This window comes from Callospermophilus lateralis, chromosome 17 (genome assembly GCF_048772815.1).
Source record: "Callospermophilus lateralis isolate mCalLat2 chromosome 17, mCalLat2.hap1, whole genome shotgun sequence".
NCBI lineage: Eukaryota > Metazoa > Chordata > Mammalia > Rodentia > Sciuridae > Callospermophilus > Callospermophilus lateralis.
In genome coordinates this window covers 32,608,093-32,632,740 of record NC_135321.1, presented here as the reverse complement: position 1 = coordinate 32,632,740, position 24,648 = coordinate 32,608,093, and positions in this window count along the sequence as shown.

Sequence of the window (24,648 nt, the reverse complement as noted above, 5' to 3'; positions counted from 1 at the left end):
GGTAATTTTAAGCCTTTGCAGATGGCAAGTAAGTATGTACAGTCAGCCAGGTCAACTTTGGAGGATTAAGAAAATTAATTTCAAGGTTTTTCCCTAGGGAAAATATATGTGAGAGTCTTGGAACCTGGTCTGTTTGTAGGATATTTAAAGAAAATATATACAAGCTTAAGAATCCCCCACCTAGAAGGGAGCATAGTTTGGAAATAGGGACATCCAGCCACAGAATCCCTAGTCATGTTTACTGGTGAAGCTGCTACCCCACCAAAGCCAGTCAGTAAAGACCATTTGAGGTAACTGTCTTTAAATGTGAAGATAGAAACACAAAATTTTAAGGAACACACACACACACACACACACACACACACACGCTCAAAAAAAAGGAAGAAGGAAAAGGAAAAAAGAAAAGAATATGCATTAAAGGGAACATTTTTCAAATACCCAATTTGCAAAGACACGAAGAATCACCAAATTGTTGACAAAAAATCAAACAATTGCTTAAAAGAAGCTAAGAGGGTTATATAAGACAATTCAGATTAAAAACACATTGAAATAAAAACATAAATGGACAAAAAAAGGTTAGTAAAGAGATAAAATTATAAAAAAAAGAACCGAACAGATTTTGAAATTGAAGAACACAACAAATGAAATGAAAAATGTAATAGAAAGTATAAACAGTACATTTTATCAATCAGAGAAAGAATGTGTGAAATTGAGTACAAGTTATTTTATATTATCCAGTTAGTGGAGAAAAAAAATAAGAAAAAAAGGAATAAAGAAAGTGTGTAGAATTTATGGAACACTTTAAAGAGAAGAAAAATATAAATTATCAATATTTCAGAGGAGAAGACAGGGAAAAAAAGTCAGAAAATTTCTGTAAATAAATAATACAAGAAAAATTTTCAACATTTAGGTACCAAATGCTCAGAAGTCCTCAGACATGTTCAAACCAAAGATAATTTCATTATGACACATAATAAAATTGTCAAATATCAAAGACAAAGATAATTTAAAACTACAAGTGGAAAGCAACCCACCTCACACAAGGAAAACTTTGATCAACACCAATGGCTTTCTCAGCATAAAACTGTCAGGTCAGGAGATAATATGATTATATCATCAAATTGCTAAAAAGAATAAAAAATTAAAGGATACTAATAAACAAAGTGCTCTTGAAACAGTTACCAATCATAAGAATTTTACCTTGCAAAAATGTTCTTCAGAAATGAAGAATAGACAAAAACTTCCTCAGGCAAATAAAACTTAAAGGTGTTCAACAGTAAATATTTCTTATAGAAATTACTAAGGGAAGTTGATCAGGCAGAGATGAAAGGATTCTAACTCATAAAGAAAGAGATGAAAGTACACAACTCACTGGTAATGTAAACATAAAGGTAATAAAAAACAATGTAACTACACTACTTTGTTCATAGATACACAATATAAAAATATATTGTGATATAATATAAAATATATCATTACATAAAAAAACATAATATAGGGGAGAAGGCAGTAAAAGTATAGAGTTTTTGCATGTAAACTATTATCACAATAAAACATATGGTTTTAACTGTAATGTATTTTGTATAAACATGGTAAGTATGGTTAAAGTAAAAAACAGTAGATGCAAAAAAGAGAAAGAGAAAGTAATCAAAATGTATCACTAGGAAAAGTATTAAATCAAAAAAGAAGATAGAATGAGAGGAATAAAAAATCAGGAAACAATTAACAAAATGGAATTAGTAAGTCCTTACATTTATATTACATGTAAGCATTCCAAGATCTCAAATGAAAAGGCATAGATATAAAGGATCTAAATGAATCTTAAAAACAACAATCATAAAAACTGAGCCCCAATTATAATCCTTCTACAATAAACTTAATTTGGCCTTAAAGAAACACAAGCTGAAAGTTCTGGAGTGGAAACAAATACTCCATGCAAATAGAAACAACTGCAAGCAGGGTAGCTATACCTATATCAGGTAAAATAAGTGAAAGACTGTATCTGTTGAAAAAGTCATTTTATTGTGACACTGTATCAATAAATCAAGGAGAAATTAGCAACTGTAAACATTGTGAACTCCATGTTCAATATACAGCAATAGCAGAACAGAGCAGAAACATATGATAAAGGTATGAAACTTCGATATCTCACCTCCAATAACGGGCAGATCATCTGAACAGAAAAATAGGAAGAAAACATTGTAGTTGGACTCCATTAAATATATTTAGTAGATAAACTCAGAACACTCCACCCATTAGGTTCACAATACATATTCTTCTTAAGAGCACAGTGAACATGCTCCAGAAAAGCTATGTCATTTTACAAAATGAATCTCAACAAATTTAACAATTTTTTCCAACTCCAGGTTTATGAAACTAGAAATAAATAGCAAGAACAAACCTGAAAAATTCACATGTATGTGGAAATTAAGCAACACATGCCACAACCCATGAATCTAAAAAAAAAAAAAAAAAAAAAAGACATAAAAACTAAAAACACAATATGCTTATACTTAGGAGATGTGGCAAAAAGTTTTAAGAGGAACATTTGTAGTAAAGACACTTAAGTGAAGAAAAAAGTAAAAGTCCTCAAATGAGCCATCTAACTTTATACCTCAAAAAACTCAAAAGGGAATGGACTAAGCCAGAATTTGACATAATAAACAAAAGTCCCCCCAAATCTTATAAGGAACAAATTAAAGAGAAACTACTATAGAAATTTTAAAAAATCAATAAAACTAAGGAATTCTTCTTTGAAAACTTAAACAAAATTGGGAAACCTTAGGATGGACTGAGAAAGAAAGAAGCCTCCAGTAATTAAAATGAAAATAATTCCATTAAATAAGAGTGGAACATGATGGGATGGCACACTGTTCAGATTTGGGGGGATGAATCAGGAGGATACCAGGTTCAAAGCCAGCATCAGCAACTTAGAGAGAACCTGTCTCAAAACAAACAAACAAACAAACAAATAAATAAATAAATAAATAGGACTGGGGATGAAGTTCAGTGGTAAAATGCTCTTGAGTTCCATAGTGGTGATATTATAACTGATAACACCGAAATACAAAGACTTATAAAAGGTATTTATGACCAATTATATTATAATAAATTGGGTAGCATAGCAGAAATTAATGAATTCCTAGACCCATGAAATTATAGGGACTGAATTATGAAGAAGATAAAAAATATAAACAGAAAATAATAGGTAAGAAGACTTAATTAGTAATAGAAAATTTATCAATAACAACCAAAAAAAAAAAAAAAAAAAATCCCGAAATCTAATGGCTTCACTTGAAAATTCTACAAAAACATTCAAGTAAGTACTAAAACCAATCCTTCTCAAATTTGTCCAATTTATCAAAGAGGAGGAACACTTCAAAACAAAACCATTTCATAAGGACAACATAACCAGGATAACAAATCCAATTTCAGGACAATACTAGCCAATCAATTTGTCATCACATTGAACTAAGTGAAATTTCTCGCAAGATTGTTTCAGCCTATGCAAACAAACACATATGGCTCACTACATTAACTGAGTAAATTAAAATCATATATGTAGGAAAAAAATTAACAAAATTTAAAATATTTTCATGATGAAGTCTCAACAGATTAGGTATAGAAGGAATATACCTCTGTTTAATAAATAGCATAGAGAGAAAACCCACAACAACTTCCTACTCAATGGTGAAAGCTAAAATTATTTCCTTTGAGATTAAGAAGAAGAAAAAGATTCCACTTTCACCATCTCTTCTCAGCAGGGTACTGGAAGTCCTAGCCAAAGCAATCAGCAAGAAAAAAAAAAAAGACATAAAAGTCATCTAAATATTAAAGAAAGAAGTAAATTGTCTCACTTTGCAGATAACATAATATTATGAATACCCTAAAGACAGCATCATAAAAACTGTTTGAACTAACAAATAAATCCAGTAAAATTACAGGATATGAGTACAGTAGACAAACATAAGTTGTGTTTTTACACAGTCACCAAGAAGTAACTGCAAAAAAATTAAGAAAATAATCCCAGTTAAAATTGTATAAAAATATTAAAGTATTCAAAAGTAAATTTAACCAGGGAATTGAAAAACCTGTTAAGTGTAAATTTAAAACAAACAAACAAAAATATACGAAAGGAAGTTAATTCTAAAGCAAAATGTTGGGGAAATATGCCTTGATATTGGTCTTGACAATGACTTTCGCATGTGAGAACAAATGCACAAGAAAAAAAGAAAGTAAAAATAAATTAATGAGACTATTATAAATTTAACGATTTCACACAGCAAAGGAAACGATCATTAAATTAATAAAGCGACCTATGAGATACAAAAAATATTGTAAAAGGGTTAATATTCAAAATATATAACAAAATCTGGGTCTGGTGGTAGAGCTCAGGTTTAGCTTGCAAGAGTCTTAGTTTCAATCCCCCTGTACAAATGCGCGCGCGCGCGCGCGCGCACGCACACACACACACACACACACACACACACACAAACTTATGCAACTAAGTGAAAAAGCAAACAAAATATCCAGAAACAAAGAAAAAACATGATAAAAAAATCAGCAAACACACTCAAGTGGCATCTTTCCAAATAAAACAGGTACATGAAAAGTTTGTTAGATTCACTTATCAATAGAAGAATGTAAATCAAAATCACAGTAAGATATCATCTCACAACTCCTAGGAAGACAACTACCAAAGGTTCAAAGATTGACTTGTGTTGTTGAGGATGTATTGTGTTGGAAAAGCCAGACCTGGGGAAATGGTGAGTCCCCCACTCCTTCATTCAGCCTTTCTTCAAGAAACTTAATTAACCAGGGGTCCCTACCTATTGGATTGTAAATGAGTGTCTCTGGGAGTCTGACTACTCCCTCTTGAATGTAAACACCCTCCATCAGGCTTTCAAGGCTGGAGGTACAACTGATGCCTGTGAAAGGAGTCATTTCTTCTTTATGTTTTGTAACTTTCTGAACTCTGTAGGAATGTACTTACCATCACTTAATTGCTAGGCCAATTAACTGCTGTCTAAACTATAACCTTATAGGTTTAGTTCATAGAAATATAGCTTTTAAGGAGGTAAACTTAGTCATCTTGAGTTGCTGCTACCTGTATTAAAGGCCACTTTATGATAACACTGGCAGGTGTTTTACCGTCATTGTTCTGCATCTGTGAATCCCTTATTATAAAACTCCTGTGCATGGTCTTTGGTCACATAGGTCAAAAATTCAAACCTACCAATTTTGTAATGATTAAGAGATGATATCAAATTTCTATAAATGCCCCATGTAACCTCAGTTTGGGTACAGAATTTCAGAGCACTAGCTCATGTGGGCCTGACCCACCAGTGGAAATAAACCTGAATTTTCCAATCCTCCAAATGGTGCTTGGTCTCTTGCTGAAAATGATTTCCATAATAGTAGAAAACCTTTGTATACCACTGTTGGTGTAAATATAATTTATATAGTCATTATTTAAAACAATGTAAGAGGTTCCTTTAAGAATTAAAAATAGACCTCCTATATAATCCAGCAACCTAGCTTGTGGTCATAGATCCAATGGAAATGAAATATTGAAATGTTATCTGCACTCCCATGTCTACTACAGCTTTAAGTCATAATAGCCAGGATATGAAAACAATGTAAGCATCCATAAACAGATTGTTTGATAGAGAAAATATAATATCTGGATCTAATTCTATTTATCTAGTTATCAAAGTGAAATATTTTTTAGCCTCAAAATATAAGGATATCTTGCCATTTGTTTCAGTGTTGAAGAGTGTAGAGAAAATAATGCAAAGTAAAATAAGCTAAACATAGAGACAAAAACATGCTTATATCTATTATATGTTAAATCTAAAAATATTGAACTTCTAAATACAGAGTTGAATAATGAATTGGTACTGGTTGGTGGGGAATGGGGAAATGAAGAAATGTTGATCCTAGAGTACAAACTTTCAGTAACAAAATGAGTAAGTTTTGGAGATTTAATAGAGTATGATGTCTATAGTCAGTGATAATTTATTTTATATTTGAAATTTGTTGAAAATAGATTTTAGATGTTATTACCATAGATGCATATACATGCCAAACAGGAGTAACTGTGAGATGACCAATGTGTTTATCATTATGACTATATTTATTGTTTCAGAGTGCATGCATATAAGAGGTCATCATGTTATATAGTATAAACACACAATTTTTGACAATAATAACTCACTAAATATGGAGGAAAAAAAGAAAACAAATATTTGGAAATATTTCTTTTTTATTATTTAATGGTTAGAAATGACAAAAGTTAGCACCATCCATATAAAGAAATCTGTATCTCCTCATAAAAAAATAAAAATTACTCAGCCTTAAAAAAGAGTAAAATTAGGGCATTTGCCAGTAAATGGTTGGAGTTGGAGAGTATCATGCTAAGCGAAATAAAGTCAATCCCACAAAACCAAAGGCCTAATATTTTCTCTAATATGCAGATGCTAGTTCACAATAAGGCCTGGGCACTAGGGAAGAATAGTGTTACCTTAGATTAGGTACAGGAAAGTGATGGTAGGGAGGGAGAGAGGTAGAGGGGATGTGGGAATAGGAAAGATAGTAGAATGAAACAAGCATTATCATTGTATGTATATATGTGACTACGTGACCAATATGATTCTGCAACATGTACACTCAGAAAAATGAGAAATTATATCCCATCTATGTATGATATTTCAAAGTGCATAAATGTATTCTATTGTCATGTAGAGCTAAATAAAACAAATAAAAATTTGAAAATAGAGTTTTAAAAATTCCAACAATGCAGAAACAGAAGTTTCTAACCACTCAAAAATTTTCAGAAACTGTCAATGGTTTATAAAATCATTTGTAAAACTGTAATGTATTATAATTTGAAGGAACTATTTTATTTTAATAAGAAATATATAATTTTTCTGATGAAATTAAAACATAATTGAATTTCTGTGATATTCAAACCCAGATACATCTTAAATCATGTTTTAAAAACAGATTCTATAGTTTTATTCCTTCAGATAATTTAATATGGTGTATACCTTGTTGTGGATATATGCTACTTCATGCAAGTATTCATAAGCACACAAGTGGTAAAGATTTAAACTTAAAGTGTGTGAAAACCCAGTCCCTGGTGACATAATTTTAGCAAGTCCTGTAGTTTGTGGGACTATGAAATAAAATGGCTTTCCTAGTTTAAAAAAAAAAATTATATATATATATATATATATATATATATATATATATATATATATATACTCATATGCAGCCAGATGCATTCATGAGTTAAAGATGTACTCTCAAATTGTAATCATCCCTTGGTATCCATGGAGTGGACAATTACCAAAATCTGCTGATGCTCAAGTGTCTTACATGAAATAGTAAGAAATTTGCATATATCCCATATATATTTTTCATATACTTCCATTCCACAACTATAATATTTAATAACTAATAAAATATAAATGCTATATAAATGATTATTGAACTGTATTGTTTAGGGAATAATATACACATTTAGTATGGACCCATTTTTAAAAATAATTTTTCATTGGTAGTTGTTTGAATTCATGGACATATAGGGTACCTGCACAGACAGTCTGATCAAATGAACAGACATAAGCAAAACACCCCACCTTGAACTTTTTGCATGTCTCTAGACTAGAAGAGTGGAAAGAAAAAAGGGACAAATTGAGCCTTATTTCTAAGCCAATTGTAATACAAACTGGTTATATCAGCCTTGATTTAAAAAATAATTTGAAAGGAAATGTAATGATTGATTAGTCAGTTATATATGCACTCTAGCTATTATTAATTTTTTATTGTTGTTAGAATGGAAGAAACTGAGCAAAACTGACATCCTCAAGGTAATGCCTGGCAGATGGGAACTGAGGATTAGTTCCAATTGTAATATGTAAAGTATGAAAAACTAATAATTAATTCTTCCATCTGATCCCATATTCTCAAGTCGATATCATTTCAGAACCCTGTTTCCATAAGCACTAGAACTCCAACTCCTTAGACCGTGGGGATTATTTCCACTTGTCTCAACTTGAGATTTTGTGTCACGAAAAGTTACTCTCTGTTTTATCATGTAGGTTGTTTTTAATATTATGTTGTATCTTGGCATTTTGTTCTGTAAACTTTCTTTTAAATGCAATTTATTATTTTGTTTGAGTTTCAGTGTTTCTAGAAAATGATCCCTCTTGGTTCCAACATGCACACACAGAATTCCCTTCCTCAGAAAGAGCTTCTGTGGTTCATGTTGTTAGTGTATGTTTCTTGCTTCTGGTGAACAAGAGACAGAGAAAGTAGTGACTAATATCAGAATCATGAGTGAAGATATGTTTTATTCATAAACTTTGCACCTCCAGTGAAATTAAAAGCAAAGTAAAGGGTCGAAGCTCTGAACCCTTTTTCCTAGAGCCTGTAAACCAATAAAGGCTTTATATTAGCTATCGATATCTATCTCTGAGTTGCCTTAATAACATCTTATTCCCTGTTTTCACCAGCCATCAATAATATTTCTGCCTGCCCGCTCAGGCCCCTATCTCTGCGTGCAATTGCATTATAAGGGTCTATAAGCCCAATTTGCTTCACATTCTTATTTTTGGAAAAGACTCGCTGGCTTTTGTAATGAGAGCAGCTGCCAAGAAGGCTTGACAGAATTTGTGGCCCATCTGGCTTATAATCTTCACTCAATATCGCAGAGGCCTAAACTCTGAGACCTGCTGATAAGCCCCGGCATCCAGGCAAGCGATGGCAGCCTTCTCTGTGATTTCTCATTAAGGGCAGGGACATCTCTCTGGGAATCTCTCATATCCTGGATATCACATAATTCCTTTTTTCATTTTCTAATAAGTACAAGAAAGTTGTATTTTTTTTTTTTTTTTTTTTTTTTTTTTACAATATAATATCTTCTTGTACCCAGATATCAGTGCACAGCTACATTTGGAAAATTTTGACACTGGAGTATTTTGAGTTTCCTAACTATTTGTTCTTATTTCAAAAGAAAAAAAAATTCCATTAAATAAATTAGAATTTATTAAAAACTTAGCTGTAGAATAACCTTAACCATGTTAATTTTCACAGATGATTCTGTTTTCTGCTATATATTTATATGAATGTTTTCCATTGCTGTGCTCTCCAGTAGTTTATGGCAAAGAGGAATAGAATCAATAGCATAACCACTGACTTAGCCAGCATTGATTGGCCTCTTTTCTTGGTGATTGAACAAAAGAGGAAAAAGATTAAAAAAAAAAAAAAAGAGTCTACTGGGGAGGCTGCATTGAAAGTATCATCCTCCTCCCCTAACTTGCCTGTTGAGGAAGCATTTTAGAAGTCATGTGGAGTTCTTTTCAATCCTCTCTATCCTGCATGCTATTTTCCCCTGATCTCTTATAGTGTGTTTATTGTCCTTTGTGATGCACTACTAAGTATGTCAGAAGAAAAAGGAGATATACTCCCTGTACCCACGAGTTTACAACTAGTGGGCCTGAATTTATTGGCTTCTAAACTACTGTTGGGAAAACTGTTATCTCCTCTAGGAGAGCTGTAGAAAGGGATGCTATACTTTGGGTAGATCTGTGTCTACCAATGCAATTTAGTTTGGTAGAACAGCAAGCCTTTATTTATTATGCTATTTATCTTTTCCCCCTTGTAGAAATTGCTTTTGCTATATTTCCATTTTATATGCATTTTTTGATAAACTTGAGATGGTAGTGACAATATTTTGAACAGAAAAGCTCCTGTGGGAAGAATCTGAGTAATAACTCATCATAAGAATATCTGGGCAAGGAACAGGACTGGTTGATTGTAGGAGAGAAGACGAGATCATTCTGGGAATCAAGACATGTAAGTCAGTTTTTTTCTTATCAATTATTCAACAAACATTGATTAGGCACAGATTCTACATCAGGTGCTTTAAATACCCTTAAGTAATAAAGGTTTGCATGAGTCAGAAAAACAATAATATATATTGGCTAAAAGGAGGCTTTGTTGTGGAGGTGAAGTGGATTGTCTAGCCTTAATTCTGTGTAGATGAGAAGACATTGGACAAAAAGTAAACTAAAATAAAGTACACCCTAAAAAGCATATCTTGGGCATTCAGACGGAGAGAGACTGAAGGGCCCATCTAGAGATAGTGTACTTTGACATACCTGTGAATGTACAGACTTCAGAATGTCTTATACTTATAGCCAGAAATAACTGGATAAAAAACAAAGATTCCATCACCTTATCAATGGAAACAAATAACACATAGTATAATTCTCAATATTTTAATACAGATAGGATTGGGGAAGACCCTATTGCTGAGTGACAAAACTCACAGGGGCTTCAACCAGTTGTTAGTATAACCTCGAACCAGAAAACCTTGTCATTAATGACAAGTTCTAAGTTTTTGTGTTATTTTGATTTTATTTCCCCCTAGGATTACATGCTAAAAGCAACTTTCAGAAATATGAACCTTTTTTGATCTAGTTGGGAAAAAAAAAAAAAAAGGAATGATATACAACACTGTGTTATATGTATTGCTGGCCAAAATCACCCTTAGACCAATTCTTCACCCTTCCCAGTATCCTTATTCTCCAAAGCCTGGCTCAGATAACACTTTTTTTTTTTTGTTTGTTTTATTGATCCAAAACAGTGTTCTTCTGTTTGTTGGGGTGTAAATGCCTTCTATTTTCTGCACTACTCCTAATTCTTTCCCTTGAAAACATAATATTATTTAAAATTTGCTGTCATTTAAAAATATGTTATTAAGCCCCCTCCCAATATATCCCTTTCATATTCCCAATTAGACTCTTTCCTACAGTTATTAAGTTAATACTTTTCACTTTGATGCTCTTGAATCAGTTGTAAAGTCACTGGCTAGTTTATTGAATATGTAACAAACACAGACTGTTGAATTTTTAGAGCTCCCGACCTAATAGCTGCAGTGTCCAACTACTGAGTCCTGAGTCCTCTACTATGAAAGAACAGCTTTCCCATGATAACTACATTTAGGAGTACTAGGTTGTGGTTTCCATAACTCAGAAGTGTTTGTAAGTTGTCTATGGAAATAACAAGTTAGTGATGCATCCTTAGCATCGGGTACAATTTCTATTACAGTTCTAAAATGTTTCTCCATTTTCTGACATGAACATATATAATATGGAAACTTCTGAGCAAAATATGAAAATTCTAAATGAGGGCATTTACAAGAAAACATCTCTCCTGCCTTGTGTACAAGTAAATCCCAACAGCATTGGCTGCTCAGCCTCATTCTTAAGCATTAGTTTCACACTGTATTTCCCCAAAATTGAAGACAGTTAATTGACTTTTTACAACTTGTATTGAAACTTTTTTTCTGCTTCATGCCTCACAGGGTGGGAAAACTGCCATTAGTTGAGCTCTGAAGTTTGTCTGTGAAGAGGTGACAAAGTTAGTAAAAACAAAATCTAGATTAGACCCTATCCGTGATGTATAATATTCTGTGATCATTGTTACAAATGATTACTGCCCTCAAAAGGATTTCATTAAGTAACAGAATGAGCAAAAATAGCTTCAGTGATGTAAATATTCTTAAATTTGTAGAAATGTTATAGCTAGAAAGGAGTTCAGAAAGTGAGGTTCAGAGAGACTAGCAGTTCACATAATAGAAGTCATATCAGAATTCAATAACAAATTCTCCCGTTCCTCAACATTTTTTCAAGCTGTAACGTAGAAAAGAAAGAAAGAAAAGAAAAAGAGTTAAAGGAGAGATATTCTAAGATTTACAATGAGCCTACCATGTGCCAGACCTGTACAATCCAATTGAATCTTTCTAATATGATTTTAATCTTATTTTATAGCTGCAAGTGAGGTTCTGTTTTACCATTGTTCAGGAGAGGAAATTGTTAATTACGTGTGCATTACAGGCGAGATCCAACACCAATTCAAAAAAGAAATCCAGGTCACTCAATCTCACTTTTCCAATTAGTGTGAAAAGATTTTCTAAAATAGATGAATTTCAAGAACTTGTAGAATAAAGTAATAGAATAATTTATTAGGCAATTATTGTGAAAAAGTTTCTGGAAAAAAATCTACTTTGAGACAACTGTTAAAGTACTGTGGATATCATAAGGCTTGCTTATAAATATTCCAGCTCTCTTCTCCCTTTAAGATATGTCAAAGTTTTAACTCCTTATGCCACTGAAGATAGGAGTGGCCAAGGGATTTGCTTCTGTCCATAAAATATAGAAAGGTCAATTCCATTGGGGAGACACACTCAGAGGTTAAGCACACCTTTGCTGTCTCCCCTTGCATTGCTCATGGATCAGTTGTGTGTTCTGAGGAAGCTGGGTCCTGAAGGGCGTATGATGAATGTAGCCTAGTTTTTCCTGATCATATACTGAGGATTAAAGATTGTGTCTTATTAAAGCAAGCTTTCAGAGCTCACCTCACAACAATATGAGAGAGATTTGGCTCTGCATGCCTGTTTCTGCCACTTAATGACTGGGTGATTGGGGGTACTCTAGTCCCTAGATTGCAGGTTCCTCATCTGAAATATAAGAAGATGATATTTTATGTTATAGGGTTGTCTTATCAATTAAATATGGTAATACTTGTAAACTATTCAACTGAATACCTGTCCTATACTAGTGACGTTTATCACCATCATCATCATCATCATCATCAACATCATTGTCATCATCTAGTGGATGAAGTCACTGTCTTTCATGATGTTATAAAGACCTTAGAAACAGGCAGGAAGGGCATTTGTGTTGATTCAATATGAAGGAGAATCCCCAATTTTAGCCTCAATATATAAGGGCAAGAAATCTGTAAGATCTGAAGACCACAAGAGTACCTGTGCAAGAAACTCTGCAGTCACTCAACAAATGAGAGATGAACACAAGCTGATCTGATGTAAGGGTAGGAGATGGACACAATTTTTTTTTATCAGGAAAAAAAAATACAGATGCACTCCACAGAAACTTTTGAGAAGTATTGAATTAAATTATCTCTTGAAGAAAATAAATTTTCCCTTAAAAAGTTGAAGTGGCAATAAAAATAGCTATGTTCCTTTTTCTTTTCTTCCTAAGCAGTTTCAGAGTTTTGGAAATGACTTGAATCTGCCTTAGTTAGGTTGAATTTAACATAGGGGCATCTGCATTTGAATTTTTGTTTGACTTTATAGAACACTAATGGAGGAAGATGTACTAAAACAAAAAAACAATAACAGCCTCATCAAGATATAAGTGCCCTGCAATTGAATGTCAGAGATTTTTCAAAGAGTTCTTAGCAGGAAACTCCCCACTGAGAAACACAGCCTGAAATCACTTCCCAGGAGAGCAGCTCTTAGAACCTGGGTGTGCTCTGAACAGGTGTTCCAACAAGTGTTGCCAACTGTGTCCTTCTAGTGGGAAGGAAACCTCAGCAATTTAAAAAGCTTTCAAAATAAGTCATTCAATTGGGAACTGAGAGAACCATATATATATATATATATATATATATATATATATATATATATAGAGAGAGAGAGAGAGAGAGAGAGAGAGAGAGAGAGAGAGAGAGAGAGAAAGAGGGAGAAAATATACATAAAATACCCATTTCATAAAGTCAGATAATATGCAAATTATAATTGTGTCCTGCATGTGTTTATTATTTATGACCATTGTTGTTTTCTTTATTGTTTTAAATGTTCCATTTCTTAAGCCTGGTAGACCTATAGCACATAGTAATTTAATATCATGTGATTCTCAAACATAGCATCTTTCCCTAATGGCAGAATTCTTTTATGTAGTAGTAGTTCTCCTAAAGCAAACTCCATATTTGTATACAAACCAACATATACCAACCTCTTCCTAAAGATGAAATATTGTGATCCAGTTAGAGAGATTTGGTATGTATAATAATAAACAATAAGGACACCGGTTTGCCAAGAGGTTTTTGTCTCCTGTCTTATCCTCTAGTGAGTCATATGCCTGTATAGAAACTGTCCTGAGATTCAGTTACTACATCTGTAAAATAAAATTTTATCAATAGCACCTGGTATGTCTACATTACATTTTGGTTAAAAGAATGAAGTAGAAGAATGTGTGAGAAATTTTTTAAAAGTATATAGTTCTGTAGAGATGCAAAGAACATTATTTTCATTTCAGTCAATTTTGGAATAAATGAAACTACATTTAAAATGAAGCAACACTTCTGGTTTTATACTTATTCCTCTATTCCCTCTGACATTTTGAGCCTATATTTTACAATTATCAAAACTTCCTTCAACATAAAATTTATACTTTCATATATATTAGTTATACTTTCATATGTATTATATATATGCACACACATATATAAAGTGTATATATACATATTATACTTTCCTACTTTAAGGACCATATTTTCTATGGCTCCTTCTTTAAGGTGGCTCCTTCTACACTTGACAATACTGAATATTCAGACAATACTTTCTATGAATTCTTTTAAGATTAGAAATTTAAAAAAATATTGAAAAGTCAAGATATGTTTTTTTAAGTTTTACATTTGTCCAGATACATAGAAGTTGCTCCTCAAAAAAAAAAAAAAAAAAATCTGGTTAGCTAGCTTCTAACACTGTGTAGTCTCACAATAAGGTTAGAAAGCAATGGAATATATAGCCAAGTTTAAAATCTTACTGATTTTAAACAAGTGTCAAAATGCATCAGGTCATTTGGGGAGTAATATAATATAAAAGTCCTGTCTTTCTTGGAAGTTATCACACATGGTATTAATATATGTTCACTACAAATGACTTTAAGGACTTCTTATTGCCTTCCTATCTAGCAAGATAGGAATAGAGGAAATAAAAAGCCCTCTCTATTGTGTCATCTCTCTCTCCCCCTCTCTCTCTCTCTCTCTCTCTCTCTCTCTCTCTCACACACACACACACACACACACACACACATTCTCTTACACCCCTTTGATCTGATGACTAATTTCTATCTCAAACCCTTTTCCTCTTGGATTTTCTCACAAACACCAGGTCTTAACCATTTTAGCATGAAGATGCTATGTTTACAAAGGGTGAATGCACCCTGTGCATCTCTGCCTTTTTGTCAACTCCTAAATTTATTACCAATGAGCCTTAGCAAAATGGCAGGGAATTAATGATGTTTGATCAATGCCAAGGGTAGAACAGCAGTCTGACCAAGAAATGTCACCTTAGCCAAATTTAATGAGACTGGCCTCCATCTAGTTGTAGCAAATCTCTGGTACCACAGCTTGCCTGAGCCTAGTAGAAGAGATATCTCTGGCAGGAGCCAGTACAGAGTGATTTCCAAGGAACTATGCCCAGGGCTGTTCCTCATTTACTTAAATGCTTCAGGGAGCAAGTGGTTAAATTTTCCAATTCTTTACCTCTGCAATGGAAAGGGAGCTTCTAATAATACATATTTTGCAAAGGGTTTTGAAAAGTCACACTATCAGTTGGGTCCTATTCTAGGGGTGGTGAGACATTTAAACCTGCTGTAAGAGAGGCTTAATCTGAAGGTCACCAATAGCAAACAGACTCCATTAAAGTTGCCACCAGACACATTATTAATATACCTAATGATAGTAATAGTCACAATTTATCTAAACCATTTATGTAAATGGAGTTAACATACACCATTTATGCAAATGTTGGCATATGATACTATCCTGGGCATATATGGTGTATTTTTAGTATTATTATTCATCATATCATTATCTGTGGTCATAAAATTTTACTGAGTTAAGATGATTTAAGTTTGTAAGTAACCATATTTCTATTGGGTCTCACATGTTCATGAGATTCTGGTTAAATCAAGTTTTGCATAATTGTAAGTTTTGCACTTACTTGATTTACCCAATGTTAGTGTAGGAAAAGTGACTTTAAATGTGGCCATTTTTATTAACAGCAGACATGTTAGAAATATATACATAGATAGATACATACACACACATATATGTATATATACAAATACTGAGCTAAAAATGGAAGAATTAAATAGGGGATTGCACAGGAATTTTTTATTGCTCTGTTTTAAAATGTCATTTTTAATGGTGATGTAGTTATTGTAGTTGACTTGAGCTACCATAGTAAAATATGATAAATTGATTAGTTTAAACAACAGAAATTTATTTTCCCATAGTTCAGGACGCTGAGAGTCTATGATCACTGTACCAACATGGTTGGTTTCTTCCTGTGTAGTAGACAGTGTGCTACTTTCTTGTGTCCTCACATGTTGCAGAGAAAAATAGCTCACTAGTATCTCTTCTTAGAAGGACACTAATCCCATCATGAAGGCCCCACCCAAATCTGATTATATTCATATGCAAGTGACATCACTTTGAGAGTTAGGGTTTTAATGTTAATTATAAGAAAACACAAACATTCAGTCTATTATAATGGCTTAGGTTATTTTTTTTTAAGCCAGAATATAACAAATAGTTTTTAAATACTATCAGAGTCCATGTAATTCAGGTTTTTCAATTATAAAAAATGTATTTGAAACAGTTACCTTAACATGGACTTTAATTAATTAAAGAGGAGCTAAAATTAACTAAGAAATAAACAATTGTTTATCTATTGGTCATAAATTTCTCAGCATATTTCAAACAATATAGCTATTTTTTTGCAGTGGATGCTATCAACCAATACACCTCTTCATATCTTTATCTTGGAACTGATCAATATCTGTGTTAGCTTTTGTCAATATTTTGTTACAAGGCTTTTTTCCAGGCCTATATCTGTTTCATTAAGAAAGATACCCCTCTGCTTGTTTCTTGGAATTCTAATCTTTTTGAGCCCAGCAATTAGGTACTGCACTAGTCGGGGTTCTTCAGAGAAAGATCAGCAAAGTTCTCCCGAGAAAGAAATTGAGAACCAAGCACGTTGTTGTTGTTGTTGTTGTTGTGTGTGTGTGTGTGTGTGTGTGTGTGGTTAGAGGGAGGGAGAGAGAAAGAGAGAGAATAAAGAAAGAAAAATTTAAAAATAAATTGATTTTTGATTAATCCCAAGGAATTACCTCCAAAGACTATGGTGGCTTGCTTAGTGAATGCAAACTCTGAAGGTAGGCTAGCAGGCTAGAGCCACAGGGAAGAGTTGCAATTCAAGTTTCATGGGCTGACAGAATTCCTTCTCACTCAGGGGAGGTAGGTCAATCTTTGTTCTCTTAAAGCCATCAATTGATTCAGTGATTTCATGTCAAATTTATGAAGGACAGACAGCTTGACTCAAGATCCTTCAATTTAACTGTTAATCTTATCCCAAACCAGAAAATGTTTGACCAAATACCAATATCGTGGCCCAGCCAAGTTGACCATCATGGTTGCTTTATGTTAAGAACCAATGCTGCTCTTGACAATTTTTATCCAACTCCAAACAAGTTTGGTGAATCAATATTTTTCAAGCACTTATCATGTATTAGGCACTGGAGTAGGCACTTTCACATTCAAGCCTTTAATGATGCACTAGATAATCTTGTGGAAATAATATTAAGATTGTCTTCACTCTACAGATAGGAATATTGAAGCTTAGTTGGTTTAATTGATTGCATGCAAATCAATATCCAGGTCACAATTCTCCCAGGAGGTTGACTTTTTACACATTTCTGTGAATGAAACTCTGTGTCATGACACAAGGTTTATATACTTTCTCTACTTCAGGAAAAAATGAGATTGCATGCAATCCAAAATCTGTTAAGAGGAGCCCCACACATTCAAAAATGTAGAAAACTGAAAGAAAGGGAAAGTTGCTGAATGTTTACCAATAGAGACTATTGTTGAGCAGAGTTGGAAAAAAAAACATAAAATACAGAATTATCAAGAGAAACATACTGTCTGAAAAGACTGTCATAAGTTGCACATAAGCACATAAAATACATTTGATTTGACTACTCCTTAAAGAATTATTAAAAGGAGAGCCTGGTAGGGTGGCACACACCAGTAATCCCAGCAACTCCAGAAGCTGAAGTAGGAGGATTCAAAATTCAAGGCAGACTGGGCAACTAGGAGAGACACCTTGTCTCAGATTAAAAATTAAAAATAGCTGGGTATATTAGCTCAGTGGTAGAATGTCCCTGACTTCACTCTGCAGTGTCAATAATAATTATTATTATTATGAGAAAAGAGTATCAGGAGAATGTAGACAGGTTGACTAGAATTAATGGAATGATATTAATGATATTCAGAAGAACTTGAATTTCATTCTGTATACAATGAGTGAGGAGACAATGAGCTCATTTTTAATGAATGGGCTGATGTAAAAAGATCTGTCCTTTGATGAAGGGGTAGTTGTGGGAGGCCATCCTCCCATGTGATTTGAGTTACCTCCCTGGCTGGGTGAGAGATGCTTAGACACAGCTGTGTCAGAGCTTTCCCCACCCTTCTCCAGGTTGGAGGGCTTGTCCAACCAGAGGCCTGTCCGGCCACTGTCCCAAAGACCCAATCATTGCCCCTGACCTTGGGATGTTGCCCACCTTAATCTTCATTGGATGGGATTTTCCCTGGAATTTTTTGTTCCCCAATAAAAGTCCACTCCCTGGCATGTTTCTCCCTCTCTCCCTCCCTCCCTCCCTCCCTCTCTCCCTCCCTCCCTCTCTCCCTCTCTCCCTCTCTCCCTCTCTCCCTCTCCAATAAAAGTCCACTCCCTAGCGTGTTCTCTCTCTCTCTCTCTCTCTCTCTCTCTCTCTCTCTCTCTCTCTCTCTCTCTCTCTCTCTCTCTCTCTCCCCCTCTCTCCCCCCCTCTCCCCTCTTCAGTAAACCTCGATACCTACTGCATTAGGTGGCTGGAACCTGGAGCTAGGAGGAGCCATCCTGGAGCTGGTTTTAAAGGTAATTAGAATCTTATCTCTTTAATTTAAAACTCCCTAGCGTTTTTCTCACAGTTCGAAACTTCTTTCATGAAGCCAGCGCAGGTGGCAGGCTAAAGGTACTGACAATAAGATGAGATAGAATGATGATCTAGTGAAATATGTTTTCCGTCTATAATGTTCCTACTCTCTCCATTAATATTTCTAAAAAAAAACAATATTGCATAACCTACTCCATTCAAGAGATTCATTCTTCTCCATCTTCCCTAATCTTAGTAATCCTACATTTTCTCACCATTTCAAACATAGGCTATCTATAATAATTGTTCTAAATTCTGAATTTTTTCAATTATACTCCTCTTACAAAATTGCTTCAATAACTGGCAATTACAAGTTGAATAAAACATAAATTCCTTTGTTGGCCCACAAGATCCCTCATGGCAACCCCTGTTTATTCTCTACTCTCATCTTCTACCTCCCATTCACTAGTATTTATCCTCAGTGGCCATCTTGCTCCTGGTGAACAGCTCAGTCCTGCTTTCTATCCTGTGTAAACATATGTTCGGATTCATTACCTGAAATATTTTTTTTTCTTATTTATTTTAAGCCTTTATTTTTCTACCCAATAGTCTCTACTGGATGTGAGAAACAAGAAAAATGGTCCTTTTTCAAGGATTGGATTTAGGCTACAATTTTCTAGCTTTGGTTCTTTTGATATTTGGACCAGATAATTCTTTATTATGGAACTTGTTGCTTTCTCCCTCATTTATAACAGTCAAAAATGTTTTGAGATAATCTTGATGTAATCCTGGGAAATCAAACTCATCCATATTTGAAAACCACCCATGTAGGCATAAGCAACAAGATGGCAGCCAGCTCCTTATTGCCAGGCACATGACTGATGAAAAGCTTGCAAAATTTGCTAGTTGAGTCCCACTAAGTTGCGCTATATTAATTCATACTGTGTGTGTCTTTTAATGGTGTGCATTATATTTTGAATGGGTGCTATTCCCCAAAAGCTCATGTGTGAGACAATGCTTTAGAGAAGAAATGCCTTGCTTATGAGAGCCTTCATCCAATGAGTGAATTAATTCCCTGCTGGGATTAACTGAGTAGTAAATGAAGGCATGTAGGTCATAGCTGGAGGTGGTGGGTCACTGGGGCCATGCCTTTATCTCTGGCAAGTGGAATATCTTTCTCTCTCTGCTTTCTGATCATCATGTGAGTTGCTTCTTTCCACCACACTCTTCAGCCATGATGTTCTACCTCACCTCAAGCCCGGCTGTCCATGGACTGAGAACTCTGAAAGAGTGAGCCCCCAAATAAACTTTTCCTCCTCTAAAATTGTTCTTTTCAAGTCTGTTAGTCACAGCAGTGAAACAGCTAACTAAAACATCATGGCAGGGTGACTTACTAAAAGGTCTGCCTTTTTGAACCTGGCCTGCCATCCAATAGCCTCAGGTGAAGACAAAGTCTGCCAGAGACACTCCAACTAGATTCAGATACAGACAATAATGGGAACACTTTACATCTAATTAATACAAAATTTCACTTGGGGTATGGTGGCATATTTAGCCAATTATGATTAAGGCCATGTTTTCACTCTTTGTTTATTTCTTTAATAGCACACCTAGAATGTATTCGTTGGTTATTTGCCTCAGTTTCAAGGACAGATACAGCACCATCTTCCCTGACTACCCTACTTCTGACTGTCTTTGGGCTTACATACAAAATGGAATACTGATCCCTAACTTCCTGGTAACAATCATCACTGATACCAAATATTCTATTTTCTCTGTTCCTCCAATTGTCCTTCAGGTCTCTTCCCAATTATGTGGTCTATTCTTGAGGGATAGAAACTAATTTTTAAATTTTGTTACTGTCCTACATCATTAGTAGTAGACCTATTAATTAGTGCAGAATAGGTGCCCAGTAGATAATCTTCATTAATTTTATGTAAATGACCATAATATTTATGCAAAATAACATGATGGAGTGGTCATCAGCCTGAGTCAAAAAGTAAGGTGGCTTCATTTCAAGGTCACAATCACTGCAAGGAAACCTCATATACCTAAGACTGAGGGTATGATTATGAGCGCTATAAATTGAGATGTTTGGGGAGCCATCAAAGACTTAGCTATGTCATTATGGACATCTGGTAAGAATGCTAAAGGTAAACAATCACCTGAAAGATATATTTGCTTGCATGTAGTGGGAAACAGCAGCTCATTAGCTCTCTGCTTAGCTCGTTAACTCACCAGCTCGTTAGCCCTCTGCTCGTTAACTACTTAGCTCTGATTAGCTCTGCTCACTTCCTCTTCCTATCACTCACAGTGTGAATGAACTGTAAATCTGCCAGAGCAACAGATGGCCATTCCAGGTCCAGGGAGAGAGTTCAGAAGGTGGGGGACAGGGCCTTCCTAGATTTTTCTGACCTTCAAAATATTTCTTTTTACTAAAGTTTGTGGGTTGTGGTTTTACTTGATCTGGGGGGAAAAAACCAAAATCTGATTGAATTTTATTTTAAGATGCAGAAGAGTTTATTTAGATGGATTCTGTAGTGTGACATATACATGCAGTTCAAGGGCCATGGTAGACTAGTTGGCAGCAGTCTATATGACACAGACACTTGACACAGAGGCAAAGTCTAGGAATTTAAAATAGCTTTATATTAGTGGTTTGTCTTACATTCTGTACTGTGCTAAATATTGTAGGGATTCGAAATGGATTATTTAATCATCATGAGAAAGAAATAATATTTATAAATGCACTGATTCTAGGAGAATTTATGAACTCAAGTGCATAAGTAGAGTGTATACACTCCAGGGGTTTAGAAAAACAAACATTTTAATTATTAGTTGTTTACCACTCCTCCCCCCCCAAAAATAACTTGGATTACCTATTATTAATTTATGTAAAATTGCATCATGTTTGGCATTCATTTATTTAATAAACAAAAAAAAAACCTCACATTATCATCATGACTGTAGTAGAACAGAAATATATTTTAAGAACATTTGAGTACCTGCCCAGATGATGCTCCACATCTACTTGGTATATGCTGGAAAATACAGGAAGGGTGATTCATTTATTGTAGCTGAACTATTGTTCTTCCAGGTACCCAAATTCAGAGGGCATATATTGTCTGGAAATTTTGACAAATGAAACAATGTTTTTGGCATTTTCCTCTTCATCCATCCACACATGCTCTTGTCTCTATCTGCAATAACTCAGAGTATTTAAGATGATATCAACTATTAATAGCTTATTCTAAATATGTTGGCTACACTGGGTTGGTCAAGACTGTGGATAGACAACAGTAGAGAGAACAGTACATTTTGATAAGGTAGAAGGAGACACAAGCAATTCATAGCCATGAAGGATACTTGGGAGAAAAAAACCAATAGGGCAACCTAGTAAAATTCCCCAGTATCCAAGAGAAAAAGGGATTTTGAACACTTGAGAGTAAGTGTCTTTTCCAAAGGTGGCGGTAAGAAGTATAAGAGTGGAAGTCACTGATAACCAACTTCATCTGCTTTGCACTTAAGTGGATAACTGGTCTTATCTATATGGAGGGGCTGCTGCCAGCCAGGCTTCCCTTACCTGCTAGGCGATACTGCACTGATTTAAAGCCATTCAGATACAGTCTGTCTTGTTGCTACCTCATCATTCATATCTAGATAGATAGATAGATAGATAGATAGATAGATAGATAGAGATATAGACAGGGAGGGAGGGAGGGAGAGAGAGAGAGGAAATAGCAAAAATGTGAGACCTTTCTTAGATGCCTGGGGCTCTCTTACTTCTAATGCAAGAACTTTTGGAAAAGAAAACATAAACAAAATACATTTTCTGTCTGCCCATAACAAACAGAGACTAAAAATACTGTTACAACTGTACAATAGTTTAAGGTCAATGTATTCCTTCTTCATGGCTATGAAAACCTGACCTGCATAAGGCATTAAAATTCATAACACATGAAAATTAGGGAGTCCTGGAAGCACTTTCTTCTATATAAGTACAAATTTCCTCTGCCTACATCTAGCATTTAAAGGAAACCATCCAGATAATTAAAATGCCTATAAATGAAATGTCAAAGTTAAATGTTTTTTTTAAGTCTTAATGCTTAGGCAAAGTGAAACCTTTATTCTAAAATAATACGCTTTAAATACTAGCAGAATCTTGTGAGGGAGTAGAATAATTAAGGTTTGCCGCATAAAATGGGTCTACAGGTCTACATGCCGCTCCACTCAGTAAGTAACCTTTATGAAGGGGAATGCAATAATCAGTGTGTATTTTTTGTCCTTAAATACTGCCATTATTTTAAACATGAATGCAGCTACTGTGGATTAAGCTAAGCGTACAATGCACATGGAGTAAATTAATCACACAAATATAGAACACAGAATTGTCGAGTTAGGCAGATTTTGATTTGGTTTTTGTGTTGTTGGCTTTAGGGTTTTGCTGTTGATCCTGCATTAGCGTGATGATTATTATTTGCTTTCTTTTTTCTTTTGCTTCTTTGTATGTGCCTTACCTGGCCTGGGTATAGATGCCCTGTTGATCTTGCTGTCCAGGTTTGGAGCACACGTGATTCAGCTGAGCCGTGAAAGAATTTATGTTCAATTCAGTCACTGATCATGACATGTATCAATCCAGGAACAGAATGTACTTTTTAAAAATAGATTTCCATTGCTATCCAAAAAGTTAGTATCAAACATTCCACACATACCACTGTCTTACACACATGCGCACAGGAAGACTTAATGGATAGCTCTTTGGGATGCTAGGATAACTGACTTCTTCAACCTTTGAATCCATAAATGGACCTAAGTAACCCTCAGGTGAAAACAAACTCTGGCAGAGACACTGCCAAAGAAATAGTACCATGGGCCCAGGGTAGGGTCAAGGCCATATCTCTCTGATGAATTAAAAACTGAATTGTAGCTCCTGATACTGTATGTTCTGATACTACACACATCATCTCAATCATATTATTCTACCTCTGTTTCTCTGTACTAGTAATAAAGCATGATCACATCGTACCGTACCTTGCCTTCTAAAGGACAGAAGCAGTACATTTTTTTCACCTGTTTCCCCCGCTCCTCCCTGGCCCCAGGGTGGTGATAAACTGCGCAAGAAGGAGAAATATTTTGAGGGGAAATTTTTGTTTTTCAGATGGAAATTCTGACTTGGGCTGGTTCTCTCTCCATGTGTACCATTTCTGATTTCACTTTTAGGGAGGTGTCCTAGAGATCAGATATAAGACTAAAATTTTGAGACCCAAATGAGGGGGTACTCTCTCTGGCTGATGTGTGTTGCATCCCTGCGATCACATTTTACCCATTTGTTTAAAAATACCCTCACTGCTGCTCATGTTTGAATGGCAGGTGGTAAAGAGAGACAATTTCTCTTCCAAGGCAATACATTAAAAAGTAAAGTCAAGCCACATGGTTTCAGAAGGGAGGCAAAAGGTCAAACACAAAAGCTAACCTTTAGCAATCTATCTGGTGCAAGTAGCAGAGGTTGATAGTAATAAATTGAGACCCCCTGCATGGGTTCCCAGACACAAACCTGTGGCTCCATTCAGCTTGAGTGGGCAGTAAATGGAACTGTACATTACCGAACGAAAATAAAATAGTGTGTGTTAAAGTGCAAGGGCATGGAGATAGGCCAGTCTTGGCTTATGGCCTCTTCTTGTACTGCAGCTTGCTTTGATTTTGGTATGGAAGCATCTGCAGCAGAGACTCTGAAGGGCAGAATGGGGTCCCCCATCTGTGTGTAGGTCCTGAAGCATCTCCTCCTCTCTCCTGTCCATGACTCCCTCTTGTTCTCTGGGTATCTATGTCAAGGATTCTCAGGGCCTGGG